We start from the raw sequence: 27,205 nt of genomic DNA, 5'->3' as shown, positions 1-27,205 counted from the left end.
GAGGAGAGTGAGCGAACAGCTGTGTAGTGCTTAGTTGTCAGCTGGGATTTAAACCATGATAGCCATACACAAGAGCTTTAACTCCAGTGTTCTAGTTTATCCAAAATTTGTGGGTATTTATGCATTTGAAGAGAGCATGTACATGATTCTTCATTCAGACCTTAACTTACCTAAACCCCCAGTTTTGTCATGGGAAAAAAAGATACAGATTGACTTACTTGTCTCCTGCTTTTAAAACACTATCACGTTCATTATTCCATACACAAAATGCTTATATTTCCTCACTAGCATGCACTGCTCAACAAATTATTTTCTCATCTATTTCAGTTCTCATTTATGCAGTCTGCAATGAAAACAGGAAAAGATACAAGAAGCAAATTCATTTGTTTAAATTCATTCTATCAACAGACCATGAATTACTGACAAATTACATACTCAATATTGTGAAAATAATTCCAGTCACATGCTATAAGTCTCTTCAGTTATTCCTTATAGAAAAATGAACTAATAGAATCACTTATTTCTTAAAAAATTATACATGGAAATGGAGAAAAAGGATTTACTGATATAATGTCAATTCAGAAAAACTACAGTACCCTCTTTGAAGGACATTGAGTTCACCTATAACCTGTAATACACAACCCATCCACCATAACCCAGTAAGCCAGAATTTGACAGGTAATTCTTTTGCTCCCACTTCAAGAAAAATCCATAGACAGGTTTTATCTCACCTAATTTCAGATGTGTACAGTGTACATGTCTACATCTGAGCTAATCTCCCCCAGATCCCTTTATTGGCAATGGATTCAGCAGAAAAAGACACCCTAGGGCACTATTCATCTGGCCTGTATTAGAAATCTGCTATACACTCAGATGAATCATGCCCAAGAAACACTGAATTTCAATTCATGGATTAAAGAGATAGCAAAGGGTGCCTGACACAATAATATTAATCCTATCTTGTATATATGCACAGGAGAAACCCATCCCAGACAAGATCTATAAAAGGAATGAATAATTTGGGATGTATCTATTTCGCATGATTGGTCGAAGATCTGGATCAGGGCTGAGTGTCAAGGAGGTTTAGTGTTCATTGCCTGATGACGTAGCTTCCTGAAAACAGCTTTCCAAAGCTTGAGAGGACAAGGTCCTCAGCAAGCTGATGACCCTGCTCCAAGTAGTGGGGTGGAGCAGATGAGGTGCAGGGAGCACTTCCAGCCAAAACTATTTCATGACTGTGAAATGTCCCAGGCCTGGATCCACTAAACTTGAATGTCCAAAAATTATCTGTCTCTTCTGGAAACCTTTCTCTCCAACTCTTGCTTGTTGTGTGTGTTCTGTCTCTTGATCTCTTTAGAAGTGAAAATCTTGCCCAATATCATGATGAAAATATGGAAGTCCTGCTAAATATGTTGGAGGTTCCACAAGAAGATGACGCTCAGATCTAATCTCTGCCATCTACACAACATTGTAAAACATGACAGTTTTTGTTAGCAGTATCTGATTCCATATTTTAATTTAAATGCAGATCACTTTATTTTTTCTTTTTTTTAAGAAAAGAAAGTTTTAGCAGGCAGAAATTGTTGGGGAAAAAAAAATAATTGAATGACTGTTTCTTTCCTTATGGGAAACCTTTTAATAACTCAGCTAGACTCAAGACCTTTATGAAATATGAACCTTTCACACTCAGGATAAAAACCATAATACTTACTCCTTACTAGTGAGGTATATTAATAGTAGATTTAACGTGACATGATGGTCATTAAGGCCCTCAGGAGCTGTGCTATAAATGTCAGGAATTGTTGTCAGAGAGTTAAAGGCTTTTTTCATACAGGTTACAATAACTGTAGTTTTCTGTCATGATATAGAGGTCCAAACATACATTCACTTGTTCATATATAGTGAAGAACTGAAATATGCCTATTAATATATGCATTAAGAGTATTAATACTACATATGTATGAAATGTAACTTTATTAGCCTTGGCAACAGTGTCTCATCACCCTCAAATGATATTTATGTTATTGCCCTGTTTATTTTGTTATCTAAAAAATCACATAGAAAATAGAAGAAAAAAAATTAAAATAGAAAGACAACAATAAAGTATCAGCAAAAAAATAATGTACTTAAAGGATCATTTGCAGTAGTGATGGTGTTCCCAGATGCTTTCAGAAAGGCATGTTCTTGGCTATTATATTTGCTATTCCACTGAGCTGCTACAAGGAAATGTAGTATGTCACCACTTTTCCTGAACTCTAGTATTGTAGCCTATTGTGGGTCAATGTACTCACACAGCCAATTCATTATAAAATCAAGCAAAAATTTGTATTATGCAAACAAGCTTACTAGCCCATGTTAAATTATAGCTATGCTATGTTGCACAATAAACCACTCTATAGTGACTTGATATGGACTTTTTATTTGTTTTCAGTTGTTACAGTAAGCCAAAACTAAGCAGAAACAATTCACCATGCAGACATTTCAACAAAATTGAACTACTCATTTTCAAGGATCAAAAACTGCTTTTTAGTACTAGAGGATGGAGATTGCTTTATTCTGGAGACCTAAAATGAAGTCATATTACCTAAAGCCCTCAGATTACCTGTATTTAAATTTCTTATCACAGTTCTTAAAATGTCTTGTTAGTAAATCATGCAATTATATTGAACATCCAGGTATCTTATACTGCAATGCATATAGATTGACTTTTGCTTTAAAGTGAAAATATAAGCAAGAGAGTCCATTGCAGTGAAACATGTTAAAACTAACGAGGTGCTATGCCCATTCTCTGAGTTAAACCTGATTCTGGTCTGAGACAAACATCATTCAAATCAGAGAGTAGTCATAAGTTTGTCATAAGTCATAAGTCATAAGTTAATGTTCAGAATTTGTCTCTGAACCAAGTATTTTGTTTGTATGTGTGTTTTTTTGTCAAAAAGCCCTAACAATCTTTAAACTATCATACACAAATTTTGCAATATGACAAAACTCCCACTGTATTTAACAAATATTACTGGTTCTGGATGAAAGATAGAATAAAAAGAAAGATAGATAAAAACTGTTGGTTTTTTCCTTTCCTGAAAATGAAAGCAAGAAAATCGTTGGGTTCCAGGGGTCTCAGCAGATTCTGAAGTATTTTAAATAAAGGACAGAGTAAACTTTCCTTCTGCCATTTTTTTCTTACTTTTAGGTTTTAGAACTGTAGCCAATGCCATGAATTTTCTTTTTCTGCTCTTTACTTCCCATCACTTTGTGAAAATGCATTATAATGGTGTTAATCTTACCATTCCCAGAGTCTCAAGGAAATACACTTTCTGTGTGTTCACTGAGGAATATCTTATCTTAATGTTGGGATTGAGCCACTGGAGAATAAAGTTGTTTACAGACTATACTCTTATGTTTGAGGACATTATGATTGCTATGTGACTGTTTTCTTACAGAGCTGTAAAATCTATCGAACTACATTCTCTACTTAGGCATGCTCATGTATAGAGGAAGGAAAATCAATATATATATCGTTGAAATAAAAAGTGAGTGAAGATCAAATTGAGTCAGTGAGCTTAACTTATGGAAAGAGTTAAGACTTGGTGGAACAGTAAAAATACTGTTAGACAATTTTTTCTTATAAGAAAGGGTACAGTGTCCTAGTAATTTTGGTCCTTAGATATAAGGCAGTAAAATCACATCTGTAGAATGAAAGCAATCAATCCTTCCAGAGGATTCATCATATTTAAATGTCTAAATGTGTTACATGATTCTGCTATGAAGCCACTGAATGATTTCGACAAAAATAAATCAGTATTTGAAAAGCAAATGCAAGAGATGGCAATAAGAGACAGCATCACATTTTTGGTAGAAGGCACGTCCAAGCAAAGTTCTACTTAGGATTAACTACGGAAATAAAACACCTAGTGAAAATATAGAATTTATCACCTTGAAAGTCAGATAGGAATTATCTTACCTAATTCCGCCATCCAAACATTAGGCAAAGTCTCATAGTCTAACCTAGTCATCTGGGCTCCACAAAAAATGAGTGGAAAGGGACAGACACTCCAGTGATGGCACTTGATTTGACACAAGTGTGGATGTTGAAGACATACTACCTGAGGATGTTTAACTCCTCCTATCCCTCCATTGACTTTCGTGAAACAACTAGCTGAGATATCTAACTACTAGATTGTTAAAGTTTTGTGAAAAGTCCAACACTCAGCCAAAGCAAAGAAAATTTTATTTTCTATAACCATCTGTACATTTTAAGTAAATATTCATCAAAATCAGTCCATTCGATTTCTATTTTGATCAACTGACATCTACAAGTTTAAGAAAATCTTTTTGCATGTCAAAACTGCAGAATTCTCTTGTTATATTACAAACACAGCTAAACCATTTTTCCCCCCTTTTTTTCTGTTTTTTTAAGCTATTACAGGCAAACTAACATGTCAAGTCTTAAATCTACTTGTCATCCACGAATTGTGATATTTTCTTCTTATTCTCCCCATCCATTCTCCCCTGAAAAAAAAAAAATCTCTTGTACAATTATCTCATAGCTGTGACACTCCTAGTTGCTGGCCTGTGGTTCAGGCAGCTGCATCCTGGAGGCTGTTGGTGCTCCAAGGGCTTTGCAGGATGGCAAAGGGCAGTGGCATGGGGCTGTTTGTCCCTGAGTGAAAACAGGGTGCCAGTGAGGAAAAATGTCAGTGCAGAGGGGGTGTGGAGGCGGCCCCCACCTGACTGGGGAGCTGGTCCAGGTAGGCATGGTTACGAGAAGTGCCGCGCACACCCAGAGGTTGCTGCTGCTTGATCCACTGCATATTTTTAATATCTCCTGATGATAAGTGAACTGCACGTAATGCGAGCCTGGTAACTGAAATCAGCATCCTCTCAGCACTGTTTTTGTCAAAGTACACAGTTCAGAGACTCCCTGACAGTCAGTCATCCTTATCCGTTCAGTAGTTAAGGGGCCAGCAACCGCCACATGCTAATCACATAACCTCTCAGCCACAGCTGGAAGTATTTCTTTTCCTGTCTCTTAGTCCCCACTGCCCACAAATATTTTCTCTGCCCCTTTTCTCTTTTGTTGGACAGCGGTGTAAATCTCTGGCCCGCTGCCTCCACACACTGCCTGGCAGGGGACAGGGAACGCTCAGTGGTGTCTGGAGTTAGTGGTTGACACACAGAGCAGATGTCTTAGACTAACAAACACACATCACACACTACAGCTCCACCAGCAGTTAAATGAGACCTTTATTTTTCCATGACAATAGGAGGCCTGGACCCTGCAGCTGCTGTATAAAATATGGTAAAAAACACTGAAATCCAAAGGCAAAGGATGTAAAGTAGATGCAGCCTCTTACGATCTTATTTCTGCTGTTCTGTATACTTCAGTGGCTTGCCTTTAGATTTGAAATTAAATAAAACAGAAAAGAAAACAAACAAAACCAGAAGGAAACATACTTCCTCCACTTCTATCTGTACTCAGGAACATTCCTCTGGCTAAACATGATGCAAACCAGTGTGCGCACGTGCGCAAGCTCGCATCTGTATCAGTAAGATGAGTTTTTCTATGCCTTTGCTGAATCTACCTGTGACAATTGTATTGCAGATAATGGTATTACAGTGGGTTTGTGGCTGTATAACTTTTGCTGTGGGCTTCTTATGAATACCTCAGATGCCAAGGGCTTCAAAGAAATATTCTTGGTAACTCCATGCTCTTTATCAACATGTGTTTCCAACAAAAGCTGTTCTCATTAAAAGAAGATAAATGTCTAATCTTCTGCTTTTCCTCAGTTTCCTATTGTTTCCGGTGCTACAGAAAGGCTCTCTGAAAAGTCTGCTATTTTTTCAGACACTTGTATTTTATATGTGCCTCACTCACAAGGAAACTGCTTTTAACTCCACATTTGTAAGTTCAGTAGGAGAAGCCATCTGACAGTTGTGCTGGCATGTTTAACTTTAAAATGTCTAAAAGGCTTACAAATTTGAATTAAAGGCACAGGAGCTCCATATTAAGAGTTTATCTGTACTATTAAGAGATTAACATGTTTAGGGAAAGAATGTAGTCCAAATGAACTGCATGGACCTAAATGGAGCAAATTAAAGTTATATTTCCTTGGAAAGCAGATTATGATCTCCACGTTCTTCCTGGACTGCAACAGAAAGGCTTTTCCGTGGAAATAATAACCCCACCCTTTTACGGCAAATTGAGCATTGAAGTCCAAAATGTCAGTTCATTTGTTGAAGGAGAATAATGTGCTCAGAGGCCACAGTTTCAATGCAGTGATGGGCCAGGCATCCAGAGCTTTTCCAGAAGGATGTCCTGCAGCTTTACATGGGTGAGTACAGTTCTGGAGGCAAGTGGTGACTAGATTCACATGATAATCCAGGAAGCCAAAGAATGAGAGGATCAGGCCAGCCAAACGTCTCTGTTACTGCAACTGTAAATCCCTTTCCAACCACACAACCTTAAAGGTCAGAAGCCTGTGGAAAGGGAGAACATGACTAACCTGTGCAGATTCTAGTGGGAAGAAACCAAAGAGCCTCCAAGGGTTTTCCTGTCTGTGTAGAAAAAGAAGTAACATGAGATAAATTTGGCTTTCTTGGCTTTTACAAATGTCATCTGGGAATACATTCATATGCAAGTCCAGGCAAATGTTGGATAATATCAAGTCCTGCTAATCAAAATGGGATCAGCATCTGTATGTGTCAGAAAACTATGGCAACTGTGTTGCAAACAGGCAACATTCACAGGAAAGTAGCTACATTATGAAACGAAAAGGTACATTATTTTCACCACTGGAGGGCTCCCATATTTTTCCATTAATTCCGTAAGAACATATAAAGATTTGAAAAAAAACCCCAACCAATAATACAAATCCAACCCAGAATATATGGCATAAACAAAGTGTATTTCCTTCTAAATGCAGGTGTAGGGTCACAACAAGGATTTTTTACACCTTCAATACACCTTTTTTTCTAAAATAAAATAAATATGGTTTTATTAACAACAACAATACCCGTAGATAGTGTATGTCACAGAACAACTGCAGGATGGTTTGCCAAGAAAAGTGTTGGGGGTTTTTTTTGCCATGGCCATGGTAAAAATGGGAGGAATGAGGAGAAATGGGAAAAATGAGGAAAATTAAGTGATTTTGTCAAAGCTGCCTACGAGGGCGGCACATCTCTGTTCAGGTCTCCTTGAGTCTGTTCCCTTTATGTCAGAATCATTAGGATGCCACCAAACAAACAACGAAGTGCAATGCCTATTAGTCTGTGTTACCTGCACAGCCCTCATTATTCTAGAGGCCAGATGCTTTAAGAACTCCAGTGTATTTATCCTCACAAAGCATTGCAGCACAAGGAGTTTTTGTCAGTGTGAAGATATCTCAGGTCTTCTAAGCTCTAAGCTGTCATTCTTATTACTGGACCATGTTTCCTTTTTCTAAGAGTGCTGCTTTAAATAAATTGTACCTAGCCTATTGCTAGCAGTTGTTCTTCCTTTTTATAACAATTTAAGAAATGTAGGTAAGGTTATCACATAATTCAAAAAATTTAAATCAAAAATGGTTGGAATTTTGTTAGCTGAATGTGATTGTGAGATAAACCTTCACTTTTGATGATTCACCTGGCTATCTGTTTAAATACTATGGCATTTATCATTGTTATCAAAACTGTCAATAGATCTTAGGTTTTATTACTTTCATTTAAATATACCTTTCAGACATTTACCACTGCCTGAAGTCAGAATCAGCAAGCTGTTTAGTTTGTCCAATGTACGTCTTTAAGTACTGCATGTATCTGACTGGATAAGTACCTTTTAGAGCTCTGCTTTTTCTGATGTTTTACCTTCTCTTGGCATTTAAATCTAAACTAAAGAAATATCCACCCATTTGCAAGCCTGACACTCACAAGTATTTTAAGTGCTTGGATACCCAGAGAACAGTTTTAATACATGACAGACCAGGAGATTCTGTAACATGAGGTCTGCCAACATTGCTCTACCGAGAATGTGCCAAGAAGACATAAGCTGTTGCTAAAAATATAGCTCCTAACACCTTTGAAAATTATTTAGCCTTTTTAAAGCAGATGAGAGCATTAATGGAATGGTGGGAGGTAGATATCTCCTAAATAAATTCTGGAAATGAAACAGCCCTCCAAGAATCCTTTTCTAAGAACAAGGAATGTACCATATGTAAGGCTGCAACCTGAAGAACCAAATTAAAACCAAAGAAGATGCTCAGTGGGGCAGTGACACACTACACAAGTTCATTTCTGGATATAAGAATTTAAATTCAACTGTATGTAGCAAGTATATTTGAGTGACAGAAGTTTGCTGATATATTCTTTGTTGTAAGAAGACGTAAGAGAACATGGTCACAAAATATGGTTTTGTTTCTTTATTCAAAGAGTGAGCAAATCAGGAATAGCAAAGCTATTTTTGAGAAATCTCAGCATACTAACAAAAACAGCTTTTACAGTCCAGTGTTTTTGAAGGGCAGTCTTGTTTAATTTGGAATGAAAATCTCAATATAATCTATTCCTCTGCAGTTACTAAAAAAGGACTTGCATTGAAATATTATCCAGCAGTGCAAGCTAGGGCAAAATGTGTCTTCTTTTTTCCTGAATAAGGTGTCCTAATAACAGTGTTTATATTTTACCCTAGTTTTCCAGCTGCCCAAAATATCCCAAATGTTTAATAATTAGCATTTGATTGGAAGTCAGCTGCTTTAATGATTGCCTTTCCTGATTTTGTTTCCCAAGAGGAATTCTAATATTTCAGGAAGCAATCCATAAGAAATTTACTGCCAGAATATTCTCAACGTCAGGTCCCTGTCATCTGAACTGAACCCTACCAAAAATTCCCCATAATTTCATGTTATAGTCATAGTCCTCCTCAAGTACACTTAAAACTCATTTTGTGGCAAAGATTTTCACAACAGTCAGTGATTTTTTTTCGACCATCTACTACCACTAGGGCCCTTGTCACTGTTTTAGCATCAGGGGTAGACATGACTGTGTAAAAGTCTCTTCAGCTTCACAACACTTACTGCCCCCATAAAAAATGTCAGATGCACTATTAAAAGGCTTGTAGAAAGTTAATAGAAAAGCACACTACATCACTCACAATTAGAAAAAGGTATAAGGCCCATTGTAACTTCAAATAATTAAAATATATCTAGTACAAAGATATAATTACCATAGAAAAATGTTATGGCTCAACAGATTTTTGAGTCATTTATGTTAACATATTATTTTATCTACAGATTGTTTTATGCTATATTTTTTGATGAATCATCATCTCAGATATTTTAGAACTCTATTTAGGAGAATTGTTTGATATTTTCCATTTTTTTTCACTAAGCACTTGACATTTCTTCTGAACTTGCTGGTAACACATTTTGTCTATTTTACAGCACCTTCATCAGAGATCTAGGAGGACAATCTTTCTGCTTGCCAGGTCCTCTCATAGGTACAGGAAAATCTGACACATCTGAAGCTGAGTGTTAGCAAAAGTTTATAGCCAAATTGTTTATGCTCTACAGCAAACTAGGGTTACGTATATTTCCTTATTTCTTTTCTTTAAGTCTGGGTTTCATTGTGGCAAAAATCTGGGGGAAGGAGAGATACACAGTCTGAGTATGTTTTGGTTCTACACACGACTTGCAGAAAGTATATATTATAATACAAGCTGAGTGACAGAGTCTTTGATATGTTGGATTTGACAATAGTCCACATAGCACAAAAGAGAGATAAAATTTTGCTGAATTATTTTTCACCTTGAGAGGATGAGGGGTTGGCAAATCAGTCAAGATAAAAGAACAACTGTCTTAATACTTCCTCCTAAATTAAAACCAAACTATTCTGATGTCCCCAAAAGTTCAATGTCTGTTTTATTCCTCTGAGTCACTGTTTTATGTTGTTATTTAGTTATTTTTCTCAGAATCTACAAACAAATGTCCAGGAATTGCAAATTTGCTTCATCAAGGCTGAGCTTTCTTTAGAGAAAAGCAACCTCCCAAGAAGGTAGGGACCAGTGACTACATGGAGATTCTCAGATCATAGGCGGACAGAAGAAGGGCAGACTTCTGACTATTTTGGGAATCAAAAGGATAATTCAGTGTAAGCTAAAATTAAATATAATGGCTATATTATCCTAGACTACATCAGTGGACAAGGGAAGAGATATGGATGTCATCTATCTGGACTGCTGTAAGGCCTTTGACATGGTCCCCGACAACATCCTTCTCTCTAGACTGGAGAGATATGGATTTCATAGGTGGACTGTTCAGTGGATGAGTGACGAGTGGTGTCCCTCAGGGGTCTGTATTGGGACTAGTACTTCTTAATATCTTCATCAATGACATAGACAGTGAAATTGAGTGCACCATCAGAACGTTTGCAGATGACATCAAGCTGAGAGGTGTGGTTGACATGTGTGAGAGACAGGATGACATCCAGAGGGACCTGGACAAGTTCAAAGAATGGGCCCGTGTGAACCTCATGAGGTTCAACAACGCCAAGTGCAGGGCAACCCCTGGTATCAACACAGGCTGGGAGATGAAGGGATTGAGAGCAACCCTGCCCAGAAGGACTTGGGGTGGATGAAAAGTTGGACATGAGCCAGCAATGTGCACTCGCAGCCCAGAAGGCCAACTGTATCCTGGGCTGCATCCAAAGAAACGTGGCCAGCAGGGCGAGGGAGGCAGAGTTTCCAGAGGTTCCCTGGAAACATTCAAGGTCAGGTTGGATGGGTCTCTGAGCAACCTGATGTAATTGAAGATGTCCCAGCTCATTGCAGAGAGGTTGGACTAGATGGCCTTTAAAGGTCATTTCCAACCCAAACTATTCTATGATCCTATCATTCTATGATCTTGAATCCTGGTTGTAATTATTAATGTGTATGTGCATTTATGTGTTCATGAACAGACTTTCTATAATGTAGATACCTCAAAAATTTTGTCTAGTTTAGGCTTCTCTTTTTCTTGCATGGTAATTTGCTTCTTACTCTTCTGGACTTTCTTTTTCCCCTTTTCATTGATTTGGGTTTTCCTCATTGATTCAGATTATTGAATCAAGGAGCACAGGGAAAGCTGATTATATTTAAAATGGAATACTTACATAGTAGTGATGTCTCCAGAGGAAAAATGAAGTCATATATGCCAAAAACGTTTTTATCTTACATAAATTATTTGTGTACAATTTTTTCTCATTGTCTTCAAACTCGGTGTCTCAATACACTGGGAATGAATCTAAAATCACTTATATATGACTCTACAGGAATAATCTAACTGTGATTGCAAGCACCCAGAATAACAATTTGATATACAAATTATGTCAATTTTTTGTTGTGGAAGATGTTACTAATTCCTTTTTTTTTGAGGAGGTTTGTTTTATTTTTTCCCCCCCAGAAATATTTAACTCTATAATTCAGAAAAAATATCTTCCCTTTGAATTCAGTGTGTTATTACATCACACAATGAAAAAAAGCAAGTCAGTAGGTAAGACAAATCATCAATGCAAAGTATGCATATAAACCTTGGTATGATTTTATTTGTACTAACAGGAAAATAAATACAAGCATTATATAAACACTGTGTCAGCTTTTCAGCATTCTTCCATGTGATCATCTAAGACGCCTGTGGTCAACAAGGTCTGTGGTGCCCAAGGCAGGTTTCAGACAAACTTTAAGAGCCCAGCCCGAAAAGTATGATCTTGAAAACACTTCTCACTCCATCCCCATTTGTTTAAAAAGCTAATTGTTTTACTTTGCAAGAAGCTTAAACCTTTATGTGCCTCTCAGAACACACAAGCCCCAAAATTCTATAGGGCACATTGTTGAATCCTCATTATTAACTCTGTAATAGGTTTGGTAGTATCTAGGCTTGTACAGGATGAAGTTTTGTATAACGTGAATAGAGGTAGAATTTGAGGTCTTTGGAGAACTTCCATATAAAGACAATAAAAAAAAGAAACAAACGGTAATAATACACAGAAGCCAATGAATTTTAGTATCTTCAATGCCAGATGGAAATAAAGTGGAACATTTGTGAGATAAAATATTCCATGTTAAGCACATTCATTTTAAGATATAGTTCCTCCCTTTCCAAAGTAGACACTTAAAACAGGCCAGGTGAATTGTACCTTAAGAGTAAGTATTTACACTCATTGATCATAAGGGATTCAAAGACAACTAAATCAGACATAAACAACTCAGTTATAAGATACTAAAGTTAGGTGAGATGTATTTCACTCTAAATGTCAAAACTCTTTTTTGTTTCAGCTTTGTCATTCAGGAGATGTTTTGGGTCCTCAGGTCAAAATTTTAAATATCTTGCAGAACTGATACCAAAACATAAAGGATTTTAAAAATATAATGACTTAAACAATGTCATATGGCAGGAGGAACACCTAATTCTGAACAGTAGAAAGTACCTTGGGATTCACTAAGTGAGCCTTCTGGCTAGCTTCGCAGTGGACAATAACCCATAAGCATTCTGACTGACAAGTTGTGATGTAGTTTAACCTGACAGGTAGCTAAAACAACCACACAGCCATTTGCTTACTCTCCCTTCCCCAATGAGATGGGAGAGAGAATCAGAAAAAAAAGGTAGAACTCATGAGTTGAAATAAAGACAGTTTAATAGGACAGGAGAAGATAATGGTAATAATAATAATAATTAATAATAACAATAATAATTAAAATACAAATCAAGCACGGCACAACACAATTGCTCATTATGTGTTGAACAATGCCCAGTTAGTTCCCCAGCTGCAATGCTTCCCCTGCCAGCTCCCCCAGTTTATATACCAAGCATGACGTCATATGGTATGGAATATCCCTTTGGCCAGCCTGGGTCAGCTGTCCTGGCTGTGTCCCCTCCCAGCTCCCTGCGTACCCCCAGCCTTCTCGCTGGCAGGCCAGCATGAAAAGCTGGACTGTCCTTAACTGCTTAGCAACAACCCAAAACATCAGCACGTTATTTTCATCCCAAATCCGAAACACAGCACTATATCAGTTATCAGGAAGAAAATTAACTATCCCAGCTGAAACCAGGACAAGCTACCAGATAATCCAAGAGGTGTAGGAAATAGGGGTGTAAACCATCCTCCTTTTGAAGCTTCCCAGATCTCCCAATTCCCAGGAAATTTCTCTAAGGATCAAGGGTATCCCAAGATACTCTTTGGTATCTGTGTCTTAGTCTCCCATTGCAGTTGTCCCCTTAGCATAAAACTATGGACCCATCCAAGGAATTCAGAATAAAATAAGTCTCCATTTTAAGGAACAATGAATACACATGTTGATGCTCTAAGCTGAGATAAAGCCAGAAAAATGTTAACCTAGCCTCCCTTTTGATAGCTACCCAGCAATACAGAGCTGTTTTTGCCGCACCACCTTTCTCTGACATGGTAAACATTTCATTTCTTTATGCATAAGAGAAAAGCACGATCACCTTATATAGAGATAATTATGTAAAAGTGAAAATGTCACTTTTTCATTTCTGCTATTTTTATTTTGTAAGAAAATGCTGACTTAGGCATCTAATATCAGGAATAGCTCATGACTCTGAATCATAAGTGGAGGGAGATGCATCCCTGCAGCCAGTCACAGTTGTCTATTGCTCTTATTCAGTATTTACATGGCATATTGAATACACAGTTAGGTGCCTTTGCTGTTTTGCTGGGCTGCCCAGAAGCCAAATGAAGTAGTGTAGCGGCAAACTTCACCGGACTAGATTCAGAATGTGGCTTTCACTGAACTGACATATGGGCAGAACCAAGATTGATGTTGGTTATGGTATGCTAATACACATTAACTTCAGTTTATGGACACTAAAATAGGCTTAGATGACGAACATTTCCTAGTAGTTAGCTTAGTTCTTTGTTCATAGCATTTGCTTTCATGTGTCCTGTAATTACATGCTTAGAGTTCTCTGTGCATCTAGCATGGACATCTAGCTTAGAGCAGTGGCTCTGTTAGACAAGGTAACTAAAGGTCAGCCATTTCAAATTTTTCATTGTCTAAGTAGTTCCTTTTTTTTTTCCTTTTTCTTTCCCTCCTTGCTGTGGTTTAAATGTTTATGAAACGCTTCACTATCTAAAACAACATAGGCTTATTTTAAAACTTATTTAGATAGCTGAATACCAGTTCCTTTTACTTCTAAAGAAAATTCTCCAGCATTTTGTATGCGATGTAAATTAAATGAATCCTAATGGATTTATTGAGAAACGAAACGAAACGAAACGAAACGAAACGAAAAGAAAAGAAAAGAAAAAAGAGAAGAGAAGAGAAGAGAAGAGAAGAGAAGAGAAGAGAAGAGAAGAGAAGAGAAGAGAAGAGAAGAGAAGAGAAGAGAAGAGAAGAGAAGAGAAGAGAAGAGAGAAGAGAAGAGAGAAGAGAAGAGAAGAGAAGAGAAGAGAAGAGAAGAGAAGAGAAGAGAAGAGAAGAGAAGAGAAGAGAAGAGAGAAGAGAAGAGAGAAGAGAAGAGAAGAGAAGAGAAGAGAAGAGAAGAGAAGAGAAGAGAAGAGAAGAGAAGAGAAGAGAAGAGAAGAGAAGAGAAGAGAAGAGAAGAGAAGAGAAGAGAGAAGAGGTGTCATTAGCCCTTAAATGAGTTCTTTCAAGGTGAAGGAATATGCCTTCATTAATTGATATTTAATATAAATAGATTAGAATATTTATTTTATTTATTTTATTTATTTTATTTATTTTATTTTATTTATTTATTTTATTTATTTAATATAAATAGAATAGAATTCCATAAATCTAATACTAAAATCATGGGATCCTGTTAATGATATGCTTATTTGTAATCCCTCCTTGTGCTCTTTTTGACAACCTGTTGTTTTCATTTTCTTCATTCTGTGATGGTTATCAAGACAGTACACAGCACTTCACATACATTACCCATTGGGATTTTTATGGGTAGAAGTGTTTTTTTCCTTCAGGGACAATTTTTTAAAGTAGCTTAGTACAGTCAGTTCTAATATTGTCTTTCTTCATAGACATCAGAAAGAGAACAAGACCAAGACACTGAAATTGTAAAAAACACCCCAAACACTATACCTCAAATAACTCAAAATCAATTGTGAAAATAGCAAGTTAGATATATTGATGTCCTGTTCAGAATTACTACCCAGTGTGATCTAGATAAATACTTGCTCTTGTTGTTAGACAGAGCCCAAGCTGATAAGGATTGATAAGTGTGTCCTGCTTGAATGTTAGAGTAGATTAACGTTCTGTCATAATTTCCTAATTGGTTTCTCCAGAATGTCAGTAGGATGATTTGCTGTGTTTTGTTGTTGCTATTGGAAAAGTCAATAATACTGCAAGTACTAAATCATATTACTGATACTGTAATGGATATTTTAAAACTTCAGGTTATAGGAAAGATGTGAATTATGGAAATGTGGACTCATGTTTGATTCTTTCTTACTTTACAGACACAAGGCAGCCTGGCATTTCAAGCTAAGGTTTTGATAAATGAATTCGTCCACTCCTTTGAATGAGAAAGAGGACACCGAATATTTTGCTTCTTTATTCTAACATTTTTATAATGCTTACACAAACATAGGATGTACTAATGAAATAAAGTTCAATTTTAGAGCATCACATGAGTCTAAACAGTCAGAAGTTCAAAATATAATGAGATTTAATGTCTTTCTCTGGTATATAACTCAAAACCATGCCTGAACATACTTCAGGTGTACCTAGATCCAGTGTTAAAATTGTACTTTTTAGCATCCTAACATTATCCAGAAACAGAGCATGGTAAGGAATACTGACAGGCAGTCATTGAGAAATAATAGGAACAACACTTCCAAGCATTTAGGTTTGCCAAAATACTTGGTTTATCTCATATGTCCAGTGTTTCTTCTAGGCAAAGGAAATATCCATTAGTTTTAACAAGTTTTATGGAGGTAAGCTCTTTTAACCAGATAAGATTGTGTCTTTAAAGCTACATTATGTCATAGAATCACATGGGCAAAACTACAGAGAGTCACAGCAGCAAATAAGCATTAATGAGATGGTATTGCATCCAGCTCTGGAACCCTCAGCACAGGAAAGACATGGACCTGTTGGAGAGGGTCCAGAGGAGGGCCATGAAGATGATGAGAGGGATGGAATACCTCTCCTGTGAGGACAGGCTGAGCTGGGCTTGTTCAGCCTGGAGGAGAGAAGCCTCCAGGGAGACCTTGTTGCAGCCTTCCAGTGCTTCAAGGGGGCTTATAAGAAAGATGGGGACAGAATTTTTAGCAGGGCCTGTAGCGATAGGACAAGGGGTAATGGTTTTAAACTAAAAGGGGGCAGATTTAGACTAGATATAAGGAAGAAATTTTTCACAATGAGGGTGATGAAAGACTGGCACAGGTTGCCCAGAGAGGTGGTAGATTGCCTGTCGTGGTTTAGCCCCAGCCGGCAACTAAGCACCACGCAGCCGCTCGCTCACTCTCCCTCCCACAGTGGGACGGGGGAGAGAATTAGGAAAAACCTCGTGGGTTGAGATAAACACGGTTTAATAGGACAGAAAGAAAGAAGGGAACAATAATGATAATACCAACAAAGGAATGTACAAGAACAAGTGAGGCCCAATACAGAAACTGCTCACCACCCCGTGATCGACAGCCCGTCCCCGAGCAGCGATTTCCGGCCCCCGGCCAACTCCAGTTTATGTACTGGGCATGACGTCGGATGGTAGGGAATATCTCTTTGGCCAGTCTGGGTCAGCTGTCCCGGCTGTGTCCCCTCCCAGCTTCCCATGCACCCCCAGCCTGCTCGCTGGCAGGACAGCATGAGAAGCTGGACTGTCCTTGACTGCTCAGCAACAACCCAAAACATCAGCACATTATCAACAGTTCCTCATCCCAAATCCAAAACACAGTCTCACACTAGCTTCTGTGAAGAAAACCAGCTCTATCCTGGCTGAAACCAGGACAATGCCCCATCTCTGGAAACATTCCAGGTCAGCTTGGATGGGGCTCTGAGCAACCTGATCTAGTTGAGGACATCCCTGCTCATTGAAGGGGGGTTGGACTTGGTGATCTTTAAAGGTGCCCCCCAACCCAAAATATTCTATGATTCTATGATTCCATGGGTGTTGTGAACTTTTAGTGTTCAGCTGAATGCATTCACTGGGCCTGCAAGAAAATGCAAACCCGAAGAGAACATTAAAATTTGCGTCTTCTAAACCTTCATGAGGAAGTGAGCAGAGATGGTTGTTAAACAAAAAGGTCAGATATATAATAAAATTATGGATGGTTTTGTAAAAATGGTTTGTTCATGCAGTGGATGAAATTCCTCATAAAAAGAAGAATTTTTCAAAAATATTTTTTTTCTCATACAAAATATTTAACAAAACCAAAGCTGTATCAGGTAAATGTACATTTTTAACCATTCTCCAAAATAAAAAACAGATATGAAAAAAGGATTCCAAACTCAAAGAATTTGTTTCGACATTTTAAAAACAAGAACCTTTGCATCTTGATACAAAATGGACTCTCACTTTGAAATTTTCTGTTTAAGTCATAATAGAACCTTTAAAACTAAAAGGTAAACTTTGAAATAAAATGTTTCAGTACTAAGAAATAAAAATCTTTACATTATCTCACTTATTTTTTCTCTATGTTATCCTTTTTTTTACTTTATATCCTAAACTGATATGGAAAAAAACCCCATCTTCAAAATCTGTCACAGGACAGAAAATTCACATAGCTCTGGTTTTACATGCCATCTGTCTCCCTCTTCACTTTCAGTGCAGGGCAACCTATTTTTGATAATACATGGTTGTACTTCAGTGATAGACTATAGATGAGTTTGCTGCCTGGACAAGAACTAGAGGAGTTTTTAACTTCTAAAACACAGAGAAGTTAGTAGAATATATTGTAACAAAAAAGGAAAAAGAGATGTTTTTGGCTACTGTGTAGGTAGACTGAGATCTCCCACCAATGATGAACTTTGTATTTCTTCTCTCTTTTTCACTTCCTTCATCATGTTTCTCAATCCCAAAAACCAGTGTGAATTTGATTTGCATGAAATCTTTGGGTGGTACTTACCAGCATAAACTTGATTACAGGTTTTGAATTTATCGCTGTGTGGGAAGAGAAATATTCCCGTATTTTATCCCCATTTTCAGATTAGAAACAAGACACAAAGATCTTAAATCTATTAACAAAAAACAGTGAGGTGGACTCAAGTTTTTGAGAAGGTAAAAATACAAAGTTTGACTATTTTGGTTTTAATTACTTTTTTTTTCCACAAACTATTCATTATACAAACATACAATTATTCACTTGTGAGAAGACCAAACCGTGCCTGAAATGCCCAGTTTAAGCTACAGTGTGCTTTGAATCATATCAAGTTATTCAGAGACTATCTAGGGATAGTCTAATGCTGGGTGACCACAGCATTCTCCTGGAAAAACTGGCAGCTCGTGGCTTAGACAGGTGTAGTCTTTGCTGGGTAAAGAACTGGCTGGATGGCCGAGCCCAGAGAGTTGTGGAGAACGGTGGTAAATCCGGCTGGCGGCCGGTCACAAGCGGTGTTCCCCAGGGCTCGGTTCTGGGGCCGGTCTTATTCAATATCTTTATCGATGATCTGGATGAGGGGATTGAGTGCTCCCTCAGTAAGTTTGCAGACAACACCAAGCTGGGCATGAGTGTTGATCTGCTGGAGGGTAGGAGGGCCCTGCAGAGGGATCTGGACAGGCTGGATTGATGGGCAGAGGTCAACCATATGAGATTTAAGAAGGCCAAGTGCAGGGTCCTGCACTTCAGTCACAACAACCCCATGCAATGCTACAGGCATGGGGAAGAGTGGCTGGAGAGCTGCCTGGCAGAAAAGGACCTGGGGGTGCTGGTTGACAGCCGGCTGGAATATGAGCCAGCAGTGTGCCCAGGTGGCCAAGAAGGCCAACAGTGTCCTGGCCTGTATCAGGAATGGTGTGGCCAGCAGGAGTAGGGAAGTGATCGTGCCCCTGTACTCGGCACTGGTGAGGCTGTACCTCGAATACTGTGTTCAGTTTTGGGCCCCTCACTACAAGAAGGGCATTGAGTTGCTGGAGCATGTCCAAAGAAGGGCAATGAAGCTGGTGAGGGGTCTGGAGCACAAGCCTTATGAGGAGCGGCTGAGGGAACTGGGGTTGTTTATCCTGGAGAAGAGGAGGCTGAGGGGAGACCTTATCCCTCTCTATAACTACCTGAAAGGGGATTGTGGTGAGGTGAGTGTCTGTGTCTTCTCCCAAGTAAGTAGTGATACGATGAGAGGAAATGGCCTCAAGTTGCACCAGAGGAGGTTTAGAGTGGATATTAGGGAAAATTTCTTTCCTGAGAGAGTGGTCAGGCATTGAAACAGGCTGCCCAGGGAGGTGGTGGAGTCACCATCACTGGAAGTATTCAAAAAACATGTAGATGTGGCACTTCAGGACATGGTTTAGTGGGCATGGTGGTGTTGTGTTGATGGTTGGACTTGATGATCTTAAAGGTCTTTTCCAACCTTAAAGATTCTGTGATTCTGTGGTAGTGAACAAGGTAGCTGCTCTCTCCCTGGTGGAGGAACTAAACCCAGCTTGTTGCACACTCCTTTCTGTAAGAAAAAACACTACTTTTAACCTGGCCCTCAATGGAGATTACAGCTTTTATTATATTAGATATGTAAGAAAAAAATATATAATTTAAAAACCCCAAATGTAAAAAGCTATTTATAAAAATATCCACCTGTAATAAATGCACAGAACAAGCCCCAAATCACCAGACAGTAAGTGCATAAAGAAAAGACTTGGAAATATGCACCCACTAAGAGCAGAGTGAGACATTCTGGTCTTTCACTAACTGATCAGCATCCAACAAATATTTCTTCTCCTCTGAAGCCTTCCAGTTCCCTCAAAACACTCTGGTGAACTTACATTTGTAATGTGTGCATGCATTGTCATTTTTTAACTGATATGGGAGTAACAATGGACATTTAGATCATAAAATTAGTTCCTCACTGAAGGAAAATAAGGAATGTAAAACAAGGACTTGAGAGGCCAGGTGGAAGCGCCTTATTCAGGCAGAGCGTAATGCTGAAGTATTATACAAGTATATTTAGAAACCTCAAGATAATATATAATGAAAATCGGTTTACCTGAGCCTAAAACTACTGCCTTAAAAACACAGTTGGAAAGGCACACCACTGGCTGAAGTATTCATCATGATAAGCACTGTATGCAACATAGAACGAGTATCAACTGTTTAATGACATATGAATACTTACAGTAATAAAAGTGATTATTTCTAACTAAACCTACATGTGATTGATTTACATTGGGAGAGGTATTTATTATGGAATCATTGGTGATATGCTCAAGTTTATGTTATTTATTTTATATTTATTTTATTTCTAGGGCTTTTCTTCATATAACATATTTGTATGATGGGCATGAATTTGATACCTGTATGTGTAAGGGCATAGTTATTGTTGCAAATACATCAGAAATTTGTATTTTATTTATGATGTCAATAAAGTTTTATAGAGAAAAACAAAGCAATAAAATCATTGTATCATGATATTGTAAGTAATATGGCCATGGAGAAAGGTGAGAGTAAATGAAATGAATTGATGCTTAGGATAATGAAAGTGAGGGACTAATGGGACCCAAAGGATCCAAGTAAAATACAGACAGATTCCAAGTAAGCTTCCTTCAACTCCTCAGAGAGAAATTCTGCTTGGTTTTGACCAATAAACTGCAACAGCCCTTCATTTCTAATCCCAGGCTTTTTATAAACAGTTTGCCCACTCACACTGAGTTGTGCAAGAGGAAAATAGTAGGAAAAAGTGAATAGATCCACAAGGACTGATGGAAAATAATTGAATAGTTCCACAAGAAGAGGAGAAGGGTTTGTGATTAGACCCATGGAAGGATCTTACCTTCCTTTCAGAGTACAGGGAGAAAATTAAATGGATTTATGAGAAGTATCAGAGGAGAAATAAATTGAGCCAACCACTTGCTTGCTTGCTTGCTTGCTTGCTTTCTTCCTTCCTTCTTTCTATCTGTCTACCTAAGATATTTTCCTCTAGACACATCTAAGCTACACATGAGTTCATGCTGTAAGTGCTATTTTTTCTTTGCTTTACAGGGCCCCTATTCTTCAGAGAAAAGGCAGATCTCTGACTGTTGTAGGTGTGTGACCTCTGATGAATATTCAACACTAGAATTAATTTTGAAAGGCAACTAAGTTCACATAAAATTATTTTTTAGCTTCTGTTATTTTTCCCTGTTCTTTTTAATTCTCCTTAGTCTGGCTTCACATAGAACTAAAAAAAGAAAAACAAAAAACTGCGATAATCATCTGATTTTACTACCCTTGTAGTAAAAGACGTTCTTCTTTCAACAGTTATGTCCAGGCAGAAGTGAAAAGTAAGAGAAGCCACATAGAAATCTCTTTTTAAAATTATTTTATTTTGAAAAGGAGCTCCATAGGTCCTGGGCTTTGACTGTTTGTTTTAGTTAAGCATCCCAGTATTCTTAGCAAATCTTAACTAAACCAGTCAACCTTTCCAGTTTCACTCACCACTACGTCTTGGCATTTAGGCTAAATAAATAAAGTACAATAATCAGTGGGTATGTACAGCTCCCCCACCTGTGAAGAATTTCATATGCATACTCCGTGTGAGACTTTTTCTTTCCCCTTTGGTTAATCATACACCAATAACGAGGCACATTCACATCTCATTTAGCTCATAGAAAGTGCAAGATCCCAAATCGGGAGTCACCAGTAGAGCTCTTAGAGACTATTTGTAGTCCTTTTAAACTCAGAGAGCTGAGAACTTAAATTGGTCAGGATCTAATTCCAATCGGGAGTGTCTTCATTCAAATCATCCAACATTTTGTGATCCTTCAGGAAAGAGGGATATATAAATGCAAGATATGAGTAAAAATTACTAATTAGGATCATTACTACTGTAACAGATTAACATATACAGCATAAAAAAAGGCTAGTAAATGAACAAGTCTAGGTGATCAGATAAATGAAAAGTAATAAACATCAATGTCTTCCACATTGTAGCACATCAAGAATCTGTTGATTCCTGACTAATATTATTTGCTCAGTCCATCCTAGGGTGGAAAAATATGATATAATCCTTTGTTAAAATATCAACATAGATTTGAATCTGAGTTTAAAGGTTATTCTTGGAGGTCCAAATAGGTTAATATTTATTATTCTGTTTTTCTGCCTTTCTCTTTAAGAAGGAATGCTAGTACTAAACTAGAATTAGCTAAGAGAGCTATTAGTTGCATGTACGTACCTTATCATTAAATGAGACACCTAAAAGGCCAGCCTACTGGTGTTCTGATCTAAAATTAAAGCTTTCTGCGATTATTGCAATAGCTCAAAAATCGAATAAACAAGCCAGCATTTTGACATTTGAGGAAAATAATATTGGGGAAAAAATCACATGAAAATTAATATTAAATAAGCATAAATGAAATATGATCAACAGTCACCCAGCACAGAAAATGAAAAATAGCTTTTGTAGAAACACGTTACAAAGATAAACCAGCCAGTTAAATTTTGAATAAATCACCTTTTATCCACTTGTTATGACATACAGCTATGGAAATTGATAACTTCAGAACTCCAGGTCCCCATGAAAAATATCTTTTCCAGAGGTGGCCTGTGCCTTAAATCAGATACTGCATGAATACTACTTATAACTTTTTTATTCCCTCCCCCACCCGGCTTAATAAGATTCCCTCCCAACTGTTAGTTGCACCTTCTGATGTGAGCAGATGGCAAAAAGCAGTGACCACAGCAATTACAGGATAGTACACAAAAAACAGAGAACCAAAAATATGATAAAGGAAATCTGGACATTTTTTCATTATCTAGTATTTAAGCAAGGTACCTTTCCAGCAAAAGGGAAGGATTATCTCAAGGTTATTTATTCATTTACCAGCAATGAACTAGGTTCAGATAGTTGAAATCCCTGGTATCCAGAGAGACGGTAAGAGGCCTCATGCATATGCTCTACTTTATGTTACTCATCTGCAAAACAATGAGGCTTGTAATGATGTGAAAGGTTTAATGGACTCTCTCCTGGTTCGTCCTCTATCCGAGCTGATTGTTATTAGTGTGGTGTAATCTTCCTAAGACTGTGGTTCCCACAGGGAGATGAGCAGGCAACGACTGGACTGTGGATGGTAGCTCATGTCAGGGATCAAGGATCATCCAGTTAACAGGTTTACATTTAGAATTCAATAATATTTCTGGTTCTAAAGAGCAGCTTGCTAACACCTAGAGCTCATTTTGGTTATTTCGCACAAAAAGCAATTCCTTTAAGTGCCACCATTTCAAAATTACTTAAACACCAATCAGAAAGTATTATCAGTCAGTTTATTATCTTGACTAAGGAGGCTAAGGCAATGATGAAAGTATTCAGCACATTAGCAGACCATTATGTGACCCAAAAAAAAAAAAAAAAAGAAGCTAGAAAGTCCGTGGTTGTAATTGACAAAGCTATCCAGGAGAGGTGGTATTTTGATGCACTGATTAAGATACAGCATTCCTTAAAAACTGAAACTTAGCTGACTATTTGTTTTAAAATTAATGGAAAGTAGGACTTCAAACCCCATAAGCAGTTTTAAAACCCTAAATCGGAACATTAAATCTGAACATCTAATCTAACATTGGACGTCAATATCTTATTTTTAATCTTCTTTTTCTTCTTAAAAAATGCAAAGGAAAACAAAATTAAAAAAAATAATCTTTATAGTTTTTTTCTACAATCATGTAAAGAAATAATTAGCTAGAGTGTGACTCCAATATGTATTATGAAATAATTTTAAAGGTACCTGAGGTCAGAAAGCCGTTTTTTTCATATACCATTGGCTATGTCACACTTGCTTGTAAATTTACTTGTGGTTCCAAAATTAAAGGCCAAATTAAGGCCTCATTCAGTCCTTAATCCTTACATCTGAGTAATTCCTCTGGGAACTGGGTCTTCTCACATATTTAGTGCCATCAAATGAAATCATGAGAGACTTCCCCTGGAAATCTGTCACATCACAGAGAATCGGTTTAGATCAGGATGGAGAAAACAAAATTGTTATGAGGAAGGAACAACTTACCAAAAAATAGACTCTGAACAAGATTAATATGATCCAAAGATTCATAGAGCAAAAGGCCAGAAGGGAACACTACTTCACTACTTTGTCCCTCTCCAATCCACAACACATTGCATTTCATCTACTTAACCTTGTATGGAGCCCAGTAACTTGTGTGTCACCGAAGCAAAACTTTCACCTAGCTAAAGCACATCATCCAGAAGACATGCAACTTTGAAATCAAGGCATCAGGAGGAGAATCCAACACTGCTCTTTCAACCATTTTGAATAATTTCTTCTGATAGTTAGTTCTTTTAATGTGGAAAAACATGTCATTTATTTTTGAATGTGTCAAATAACTGCTGTTATGCCATTTGCTCTAATTATTTTATGAAAATATCATAGAGTCATTATCGTAGAATCTTAGAGTGAGTTAGGTTGGGAAGGACTCAGGAAGTCATCTAATCCAATCGTCAACTCAAAAAAGGGACAAAATCAATATAAAATCAAATATATTTTAATTGTATTCATCTTTAAGAAGGAAAAGCATTGTGGAATATAATTTCCTATTCTCTTTCTGGAGAGGAGTCAGGAAGAGTATGTTATAGCAATTTCATTCTATCAACATTTTTAAATAATGCAGACACAAAAACTGTACAGAACTGTAGTACAGGTCTTAACAGGGGTAAGTGCCTAGCAGATTACAAAATATCGTTAGTCCTTTTTGCTACAGCTCCACTCAAAGACCTTTCATGCATTTAATTTTCTGTTGTGCCTTGAAAAAATATTTTCAGAACACTGCTTTCCAATATGTAATTTTCCATGTGTGTGTACATTCCTTTTCCTGCAACGGCATTTGTTTTCCGAAAAGAAGATAGATATATGGGCTTGTATAACTGCATGATCCAGATTTTTCAGGATTATCCTTTTGCCATCATTCTGGCATCTGTGCACCTATAGGTTTCATTTGGAAGGATTTTATGTTAACTTTCAGAGAAAATAACCCAGATTTTCATATGCATATGTTTTTATTTCTCCTCTGCTCTTTTTTAATGGTGTCCTCCAGACACCACAACTTGATTTTCTTGTTTTGATCTATACCAGACAAAAGAGTCCACAAATATTATTTCACCTTTCACCTTTAGGCTGATCACCATTGGTGGTTCTAGCTCTGCTCTAAAGATTTGTCTGCTCATGTATGAATAAAATCTGGCCTGTCTCCCTGACCAGTGGGCTGATTTTTTAAAAGACAAACTCAAAGCGGAAAAAATTAGGTTTAATTCCCCCCCACTGCAACCAGTTCTTTCCTTTTCTTCTTTTCAAATTGTCTCTGAATGTCATCACCCTGTCCTTCATCATTGAAAGCTCTAATCATGTGAGACTCAAACCTGAATGATGTAACTGACTCCATCATCTTTTTGTATTGTCACGTTCAGGCTACAGCCAATTTTCAATGCATCTACTTTCCATCATAAGGTGTATCTTTTCCTGTACAGCTACACTAATAAAGCTTTCATTGAGGTTCTCATCATATTCAAAGTGCTTCAGCAAAATATCATTTTCATAGTTCATTGCTTTGATAATGACAGTCCTCTATATGCATCTTTCTATTAATTCTGCTTCTACCACACCAAATGGAGATTACTTATTTTTACACCCGAGGTTCTTTGGTGTGTGCAACTGCTCAGTCTTTCTTGTTTATTACTGAAATGTCAGATCTCAACTCTGCTTGGCATTCCTACATATTCTGGAAAATACATTTGTACACTGCTCTGTGATAAACTTCGCTGCTTAGAGCTTCCTAAAAAATCACTTGATTGTGCTTCTGCAGTTTCATCCTCACTAATTCCTGTGGCTGCCTGTAAAAAGTCTTCTCGGTAGTACCCCCACACACACCTTACAGGACTTGTTTTGTGTTGGTGTTTATACAATTCATAGCACAAATGGGACCTGGCCCACTGAGTGGCTCATCAGTCACACAAATCAAAAATTAACTTGAAGGTCAAAAATCTCATTCTAAATCCAGGAACATTTTATGATTTCTGTTTGTTTGTTTGCTTGTTTGCTTGGACGGTTTGTTGGTTGTTTTTTTGGAGAAATGGGAGATAGTACCAGACTTTGCATTCCATGGAATTGAGAGATATATAGGTGTGGAAAACTGAGTAGATGGATGTTCAAGAAAATAAAAGAGCATAAATTACTTCATTATATGTTTTTTTTAAGATGAACAGAGATCAAAATTTCTCATTAAAATACAAGCTCATTTTCTAATAAAAAAACACAGGAGGAAAATGTCAAAATATTTCCCATTTTAATTTTTTCTCATTTTTTCTACTTTGTGTCTTCTAAAGAAGGTGAGAAGAGAGATGAAGATACCAACAGGGAAAACGTGAAGAACAGAAACTGAGATACCAACAGAAATTCCCCTCTCCTAGTTTTCATTTTTTGTTGCAAAACCAAAAATTAAGAAGCAAAGTTTCCTCCAAAATATTATTAATATTATTTGTTCCCTTTCTGATTAAAAAGTTTCAAACAGAAAATGCTGGCCTGCTTCATGTATTTGTATTTGTATTTGTATTTGTATTTGTATTTGTATTCATGATGATTTGAAAGAGTTTAAAAGCTCCTAATTGTGAAACTGTTGTTTTATATAACTGCATGATCTCGTCTCTGCTCCATTCCCTTACTAGTCCTGTACACACTGCAGTTAGTTATACATTGCCACGAGTCATCAGTCTGTACCTTTATTGTTCATACTTACAATTAGCAGTTCACGTTGTGCCTTTGTTTCTCAATGTCGTGAATGTCCCCAGACACTTTTTAAATCATTTAACATATGCGGTAGGAAACACACAGTAGTTTCTCCTTCTTTCCCATCACCAAGATAACTAATAACTATTTAAAGCATCTGAGCTTATTTTCTGTCTGAAGCTACATATTTTGAACACATAAAGTAAAAAATGATCCCTTATTAGTATTTGAGACCAGCGAGGAGTCCTTGCACTAGGAAACTAACGAAGGAGGTAATTTCCAGTAAATAGAGAAATGTCTATATCAATGTAGGAGATACCATGAGACTCTTCAAATACTATACACAAATCTGGTCATACATTCTGGAGCGAAGCACATTC

Source organism: Phaethon aethereus, assembly GCF_964289735.1.
Source record: "Phaethon aethereus genome assembly, chromosome: 3".
Taxonomy (NCBI): Eukaryota; Metazoa; Chordata; class Aves; order Phaethontiformes; family Phaethontidae; genus Phaethon; species Phaethon aethereus.
The sequence above is the reverse complement of the archived record's forward strand: the minus strand, read 5'-3'. Positions refer to the sequence as shown.